The following is a 9752-nucleotide window of genomic DNA, read 5'->3' as shown; positions in this document are numbered from 1 at the left end:
TAAAATATCTAGGAATAAATTTAATCAAGGAGGTGAAAGACCTATACAAGGAAAACGATAAGACATTACTGAAAGAAATCAATAATGACATAAAGAAATGGAAAGATATTCCCTGCACATGGATTGGAAAAATAAACATAGTTAAAATGTCCATACTACCTAAAGCTATCTACAGATTCAATGCAATCCCAGTCAGAATCCCAATGACATTCTTCACAGAAATGGAATAAAGAATCCTAAAATTCATATGGGGCAACAAAAGACCCCGAATAGCTAAAGTAATCCTGAGGAAAAAGAACAAAGATGGAGGCATCACAATCCCTGAATTCAAAATACACTACAAAGCTGTAGTAATCCTAACAGCATGGTACTGGTACAAAAGTGGGCACACAGATCAATGGAAAAGAATTGAAAGCCCAGAAATAAACCCACACATCTACTGACAGCTAATCTTTGACAAAAGAGCCAAGAACATACAATGGAGAAAGGAATGCCTCTTCAATAAATGGTGCGGGGAAAACTGGACAACCACATGCAAAAGAATGAAAGTAGACCACTGTCTTTCTCCATACACAAACATAGACTCAAAATGGAACAAAGAATTAAAGGTAAGACCTGAAACCATAAAACTTCTGGAAGAAAATATAGGCAGTACACTTTTTGACATCAGCCTTAAAAGGATCTTTTTGAATAACATGTCTACTCGGACAAGGGAAACAAAAGAAAAAATAAACAAGTGGGAGTTCATCAGACTAAAGAGCTTCCACAACGCAAAGGAAACCAGGATCAAAACGAAAAAACAACCCACCAACTGGGAGAAAACACTTGCAAATCATATATCCAACAAAGGGTTAATCTCCATAATATATAAAGAACTCATACAACTGAACTACAAAAAAACAAACAACCCGATCAAAAAGTGGGCAGAGGATATGAACGGACATTTTTCCAAAGAAGATATAGAGATGGCCAATAGGCATATGAAAAGATGCTCAACATCGCTAATCATCAGGGAAATGCAAATCAAAACTACACTTAGATATCACCTTATGCCCATTAGAATGGCTATAATCACCAAGACCAAAAATAACAAACGTTGGAGAGCTTGTGGACAAAAGGGGACCCTCACACACTGCTGGTGGGAATGCAAACTGGTACAGCCACCATGGAAAATAGTATGGAGATGTCTCAAAAAATTAAAAATAGAAATACCATATGATCTAGCCATCCCATTACTGAGTATTTATCCAGAGAATTTGACATCAACAGTACAAAGAGGCTTATGCACCCCTATGTTCATTGCAGCATTATTCATGATAGCCAAGACGTGGAAGCAACCCAAGTACCCATTGACTGATGATTGGATAAAGAAGATATGGTATATATATAAACACAATGGAATACTACTCAGGCATAAAAAAGACAAAATCATCCCATTCAAAACCACATGGATGGACCTTGAGGGTATTATGTTAAGTGAAATAAGCCAGACAGAGAAAGACAAATACCATATGATTTCCCTTATTTGTGGAACATAAACAAACTTACAAAGAGAACCATTTAGTGGTTACCAGGGGGAATCTGTGTGGGAGGTGGGCACAAGGGGTGAAGGGGCACACTTATATGGTGTCTGACAAATAATAATGTACAATTGAAATTTCACAATGTTACAAACTATTATAACCACAATAAAAATAAATTTAAAGAAAAAGAGGCCTGAGAGAGCTCCCTTGCCCCTTCTGACATGTGAGAACACTGTGAAAAGACAGCTTTCTATGAGGAAGTGGGTTCTCACCAGACAGCAAATCTGCTAGCACCAGGATCTTGGATTTCCAAGCCTTCAGAACTGTGAGAAATAAATGTTCATTGTTTATAAGCTGCCCAGTCTATGGTATTTCTGTTATAACAGGCCAAATGAACTAATACAGAGGTGCAAGACATTGAATACTACAAAACATTGCTGAAATAAATTTTAAAAGACCTGGCTAAAAATAATCCCATGTCCATAGATTGAAAGACTTAATATTGTGAACATGACAGTACACCTCAAAGTGATCCAGAGATTCCATGTCATTTTTCTTAAAATCCCAATGACTTTTTTTTTCAGAAATATGCAGATCTCAAAATTCATATGGAAGTGCAAAGGATGCCAAATATGCAACACAGCATTTATTAAAAATACAAAGTCGGAGGACTCACCTTTCTTGATTTCAAAATTTAGTACAAAACCACAGTAATCAAAATAGTGTGGTGCTGGTATAAAAATATAGACCAATAGAATACATCTACACCCCAGAAATAAGTCTGTGGCCAATTGATTTTTTTTATAAGGATGCCAAAACTTTCAATGGAGAAGGGAAAGTCTCTTCAAAAAATGGTACTGGGGGCAAAACTGGATATCTACATGTGGAAGAATGACGTTGTATCCTTATCTCACACCATAAACAAAAATTAAATCAAAATCAATCAAAGACCTAAATATAAGAGTTAAAGCTATTAAACTCTTAAGAAAAAAATATGTAAATCTTCATGAGCTTATACTTGGCCGTAGATTCTTAGGTGGGACACCAAAATCTCAAACAACAAAGGAAGAAATAGATCACTAGACTTCATTGAAATTAAAATCTTTTGTGCATCAAAGAACACTATTAAGAAAGTGAAAAGATAAAGAATGGGAGAAAATATTTGCAAATAAAGTATCTGATAAGATTTTAGTTTTAGAACGTATAAAGAACTCTCAAAACAACAGAAAAAGTCAAAGAACCCAATTAAAAAATTAGCAAAGGACTTGAATAGACATTCTCCAAAAATATACAAACGGCCAAAAAGCACATGAAAATAATGTTCAACATCATTAGTCATTAGGAAAATGCAAATAAAACCAAAATGAGATACCACTTCATTTTCACTTATTTGGCTATAATAAAAAGAAAAAAGGGAAATAACACGTGATGCTGAGGAAGTGGCATATTCTACCATATTGCTGGTAGAATAGTAAAATGATACAGTCACTGAGGAAAACAGTTTGGTGTTTCCTCAAAAAGTTAAACAAAGCAGTACCATAAGACTCAGCAATTGCACTCCTAGATATACACCCAAAAGATTTAAAACAGGTATTCAAACACACGTATATGCATATTCATAACAGCACCATTTCCAATAGCCAAAAGATGGAAAGAGCTCAAATGTCTTTCAACTGGTGAATGGATAAACAAAGTATGATATAGTCATACAATGGATTATTATTCAGCTGTAAAAAGTAATGAAATACGAGCATATGCTATAACACTGATGGACTTTAGAAACATTATACTAAATTTAAAAAGACGCAAAAATTAATATATTGTCTAATTCCATTCACATGGAATATCCAAACTATGCAAATCTATAGAGATAGAAATTCGATTATTGATTGCCAATGGCTGAGGGAAGGAGGGAATGAGGAGTGACTGCTTAATGGGTACAGGTTTTCCTTGGGGAGTGATGAAAACATCTTGCAACTAGACAGAGGGAATGGTTCCACAATATTTCAATGTACTAAATGTCATAGCATTTTATCCTTTAAATGGTTAATTTTATGTTATATAAATTTCACCTCGATAGAAAAGCATGGTCTATGAATGAAAAAAGTTAATGTTTGCTTTTGTTAAAATTAAAAACTTCTGCTCTCTAAAAGACTATTAAGTGAATGAAAAGACAAGCCACAGATTTGTAGAAAGTATTTGTAAAACACCTACCTAAGAAAGGACTTATATCCAAAATGTATATCCAAAGAGAACTCAAAACTCAACAATAAGAAATAAAAAGAAAGAAAAAAATTAAAAATACTCAAAAGATCTACCAATAGCTAATCCTGGCTGTGATGTATTACAATAGGAACTGTTATTTATTGCTAATGGGAATAAAAAACAGCAAAGCTACTTTGGAAGATAGTCTGGTAGTTTTCTCACAATACTAAACATAGTCTTACCATATGATTCAGCAATCCTACTCCTAGATATTTATCAACTGGTTTGAAAACTTATGCCCACCCAAAAACTTACATATTTATGGCAGTTTTATTTAAAATCACCAAAAACGTGAAGCTACCAAGATGTCCTTCAACCGATGAATGTATAAATAAACTGTGGTGTCTTCACACAATGGAAAATTATTGAGCATTAAAAAGAAATGTTATTTGCTACTGATTACTTATGTGACCTTAGGTGAGTGACTTAACTTCAGTGAGCTTTAGCTTTTCCCATCTGGAAAATAGGGATAATAACCTCATGATGTTGATGTTAGGATTAAGTGAAATAATATAAATAAAGTGCTTAGCACATTGCACGGCACATTGTAAATGCTCAATAAACATTATTATTATTATTATTATTATTATTATTAAAGCAGCCAAAAAGACCAAAATTTTTCTTCATGCAGTGAATATTTATTGTGCATTTACTATGTGTCAGACCTTGCTAAGTACCGGTAATTAGGATTGGCATCTCTGTTGGCTACTGATGGCGATTTCTGCTTCCTGATCTCACTTCTTTAAGACAAAATTTTTTGGTGTATCATTCACTTAAACAGTTCAACCCATTTCCACATTTAAAAAATTTTAAAGCTAATATATTTTAGTGATGCTTAACTAATAACCATGGCAGCAACAAATAAAGAAATTCAAGTACACATCAACAACAAAAAAAGGAATCTATCAAGCAACAAAAACACATGGATAAACCTTAAATGCATATTGCTAAGTGAAGGAAGCCATTCTGAAAAGTCTACACACTGTATGATTTCAATTACATGATGTTCTGGAAAAAAGCAAAACTATAGGGACACTGAAAAAGTCAGTAGTTGCCAGGGAATGGGGCAATGGAGGGAGAGATTAATAAATAGGTGAAGCACAGGGATTTTTATGATGGTGAAACTATTCTATATGATACTCTAATTACGCATATGTCAAAACCTAAAGAACTTGATAGCATGAAGAATGAACCTTAATAATTGAAAATTTAAAAATATACTTAGGAAGTTGGGGTATCCCAGGATAGAATGCAGACTGTGACAACAAATCTAACTGTATTATAGATGTTTGAAACAACCTCACTGAAGGGTTTTGGGGGCTAAGCACAGCCCTAAGTAACTTGGGAAATGAGTAGAGTCTAAAATAAAAGACAAAGGAACCTCACTCCAGTCTAGTTGATAATGTTCTTTCCCATAGGGGTACAGGTTAGCAATTCTCATACTGCATTACAATATACTGTCATTGCATAATTTAATAAATACTTGATAGATGGTGTGAGCCAAATTTTTCACTGTTAGAGTGGGAGTTTACACATCAGTAAGCATAGGAAGCTAAAATGATCCTTGTGAGAATAGATTAGAGTTGGACACATCAGTATGAACTCATGTTAGGCTTAATATACATTAATATTAATATACTTAGTATACATAGAGATAATTACATGTATAAATATTTATAGATATATGTAGATTCATAGATTAATACACAAACATATATTTCCTTGCTCTGTCATCTGAGAGATCCTAGAAGAAATGGCACTCAAGTAGGAATAAGCACACCTAGTGCCCAGGTGTTGGTTTCTTATACCATTCTCCAATAAAAGGAAGCAAGGCTTTTTGGAGAAATAGATGATTCTAGGACTGCTATGGGAAATATAAAAAATGAGTCTAGAACATCCTGTAGTGTCATAGAGTAAGCAGATTCTTGAAAAGGAAATGCCCACTTTGATGGGAGTATGTCAAAGGAACACAGGAACCAATTTAAACAGCTCCCAATGGCCAAACTTGGAAAATATTTGAGCAACAAAATTAAGTAATATTGGATCGTAAGCCAAAGTATAAAATAAATATCCATGAGCCAATACTTCTTAAATAAATATTGAGTAAATCAATACAAGTTGTAGAATAGACAAATCTCCCATTCAGAATTCTGAATAATTTATGTGGATAATGCACCCCCAAGGAGGTGAAACATAACTCCCCACTCTTTGAGTGTAGGCTGTGCATAGTGAATTCCAAAAAGTACAGTATGGAAAGAGGCAAAAAAGAGTATCTCTACAGTGGAAGAATCTGACAAACTACCTCAACTAGGTTACAACATCAACAGTGACAAATCAAGTTACTAGTATGTAACTTTGACATGATGCAATGAAAATGGCACTGTACCTCTGTGGTCTTTCTTGTGAGAAGACATAACCAAACTCTAATCATAAGAAAAACATCACAATTGAGGGACATTATACAAAATACCTGACCAATGTTCCTCAAATCTATCAAAGTCATCAAAAACAAGGAAATTGTGAATAATCATTATAGCCAAGAGAAGCCAAAGGAGATATGATGACTAAATCTAAGGTGTTGTCTTTAATAAGATCCTGAAACAGAAAAAGGACATTAAGTAAATACTAAGGAAATCTGAATAAAGTACGGACTTTAGTTAATAATAATGTATTTATATATAATATTAATTAATTAAATACAAATAATATAGGTCATTAATTATACAAATGTACTATAATAAGGCAAGTTGTTAATAAGGAAATAATAAGGGAAACTGTATGGGGTACATGATAACTGTACAACGTTCTCAATTTTTCTGTAATCTAAAGCTGTTCTAAATATAAAGTTTATTTGAAAATATGAAGATTGATTAAAACTTAGACATATTCTTCATAATTTACTGAAGCTTAAGTATAAAGCAAGTATCCTCCCTTGTATCCAGGCACAATAAAAAAGTCACCTAGAAGGACAAAAATTCAGGCTTGCTTCATAACTTCACAGAAACATCCAGTGCAAAAATAAAACTACAGTGGAATGGGAAAGTAGAGTGAGCCAAGATGTGTGACTCAAGAATCATATATCACTAAATTTCTGTACTAGTGTAAAAAGTTTGACAAAAGATATTGTCAACATGAAAAGAACTGAGAATTCACGGTATACACAGGCATGTTTTGAAATATTTTCTTGAATAGTCAGTGGATCAAGTTAAAGTCAGATCTTGGAAATGTGGAGACTGGGGTATGAAAGAACCTGCAGGAATCACTGAAGAAAATAAATATAGAATTAAGGGCAAGTAATTGTGGGTATTGTTATTAAAGAATGGAACATAAAGTTATCGTAATTGGCATGTCAATGTATAAGTTACCTAATACAAATTAAGAGGTTAAGGAAGAAGGGATAGGACTTTGGAATTGCAATTTCCCTCACCTTTTATACCTGGAGGTTAGTTTTACGAGGACATGTATTTTTTTTTTCCCAGTACCTAAAATAGCACCTGAAATAGTGCCTGGTACATAGTAGGCACTCAATAAATATTTATTTAATGAATAAGAGAATCAATAAGTACCATTTAAAGCTGGAAAATCAATAAATAGAGGTTGACAAGTATTATTTAAATTTTCAAGAATATAGTCCTTTCAAATTATCAGAGGGAAAAAATCAAACACACACAAACCTTATGTATAAACCAGTGCATAAATCATGATATTATTAGCAAAGTTCATTTCTAATAAAATTTTCAGTGACATACAGAGTATATTCTACAACAAATTTCCAGCATGAATCTTTACACAACAAAATAATTTAGCATTAAAATACATAAAGAAAAAAATTGGAAACGGAAAGAAATAACCACTGCTGCACATTGCCCTCCATCTCAGGCCACCCCCTTTTCCTCCTCAACTTTATTGATATGTAATTGACATATAGCATTGTGTAAGTTTAAGGTGTAAAATGTATTGATTCGATACACTTATAGATTGCAATATGATTACTGCCATAGCGTTAGCTAACATCTCCATCACATCACATAATTACCATTTCTTTGTTGTGATAAGAAAATTTAAGATTACCATTAGTAACTTTCAAGTATATAGTATATTACTGTTATCTATAACCACAATGTTGTGCATTAAATCTACAGAACTTATTCATCTTCTAACTGCAAATTTGTACTCTTTGAACAACATCTTCCCCATTTCCCCCATCCCTTAGCCTCTGGTAACCACCATTCTGCTCTCTGTTTCTACAAGCTTGGCTGTTTTAGATTTCACATACAAATGGTATCATACAGTATTTGTCTTTCTACGTCAACTTATTTCACTTAGCATAGTGTACTCAAGGACCATCCATGTTGTCACCAAAGTCAGGATTTCCTCCTTTTTATAATATTCCATTGTATATATCCACCACATTTTCTTTATCTGTTCATCCATCCACAGACACTTAGGTTGTTTCCACATCTTGGCTATTGTGAAAAATGCTGCAATGAACATGGGAGTCCAGATATCTCTTTGAGATCTTGACTTCATTTCCTTTGGCTATACACCCAGAAGTGGGATTTCTGGATCATATGGTAGTTCTTTTTTTAATTTTTTGAGAGACTTCCATAGTGTTTTCTAAAGTGGCTGTACCAATTTACATTTGCACCAACAGTGCACAAAGGTTCCCTTTTCTCCACATCTTCGCCAGCACCTATCTCTTGTCTTTTTGAGGATAGCCATTCTAATAGGTGTGAGGTGATATCTCATTGTGGTTTTGATTGCATTTCCCTGATGATTAGTGATGTTGAGCATCTTTTCATGTACCTGTTCCAGGCTATTCCCATGATGTATGCAACCAAAATGAATAAACAAGTGAATTCTCATGAACCCTTAAGAAATACGAAATGTGAGTACTGTATGATCTTTTCCAAGACCAAAAATTAGGAAAATTCAAAATGTAATTTACAAAATCATCATAATGCTGACAATAAACCCTAACAAAAGGGCACCCCAAAAAAACTAAAAACAGATCTTTCTAAATTTTGATGTAAATATCTTAAATATAACATTAGCAAATGGAATCAAGCAGTTACTTAAGCATATGTTGAACCATGATCAAGTGCAGCATTCATAAAAAATGTAAGAATGGTTCTATTTTAGGATATTATAATTTACCATATCTATACACCAAAGGGGGAAAATCTTAGTTATCCCCATGAATTACAAAGTAGTATTTAACATAATTCAATATCCATTACTGATTTTAAAAACAAACCTTATAAAAATGTTTACTTGTCATCAGTGGTGATATACTGAAAGCTTTCCCATTAAAATAAGAAATGCAAGAAAGCTATTTACTAGCACTATATCAATTTCATAGGTTTTGGAAATATTAGCCAATGTAATTAGACTAAAATAAATTATATTGGCAAATTAACAGTGGAAACAAAATTATCATTATGTATAAATTATATAGTTTGAAAATGCAAGAGAATCAACTGAAAAATTCTTAGAAACAAGAAAATTCAGTAAGGTGACTGGTTATAAAATTAATGCACAAAAGTCAGTATCTCTTCTATAAATAAATAAAAATTAGTTTGAAAAGATTATGGAAGGAAGCATCTCATTTACAGTAAGACAACATCAACAAAGTCTATGTATATATTTAACATGGAGTGTCCATGATGGATAAGAAATACTGTGAAACTATATTACATTATATGGAAAAGCTACTTTGTTCTTGTCTAAAAAGATATTCTATTCCAAATATTTAGTCTCTTGAATTTAATTTCTAAATCTAATATGATCCTAATAACATACTAGTAAGATTTTTCATTGTCTTTTAGCCATGACAAAATGAGTCTAAAATTATTTTTAAGAATAAATATGTGACAATAATGAGGATAAAAAAGAGGAGTAATGAGGCAAGGCTAACTCTATTACATATCAGTTTGGTAATACTCCAAGAATAAATCAAACAAT

The sequence above is a fragment of the Equus quagga genome, chromosome 10 (assembly GCF_021613505.1).
Source record: "Equus quagga isolate Etosha38 chromosome 10, UCLA_HA_Equagga_1.0, whole genome shotgun sequence".
NCBI classification, from domain to species: domain Eukaryota; kingdom Metazoa; phylum Chordata; class Mammalia; order Perissodactyla; family Equidae; genus Equus; species Equus quagga.
This window is presented reverse-complemented; position numbering follows the sequence as displayed.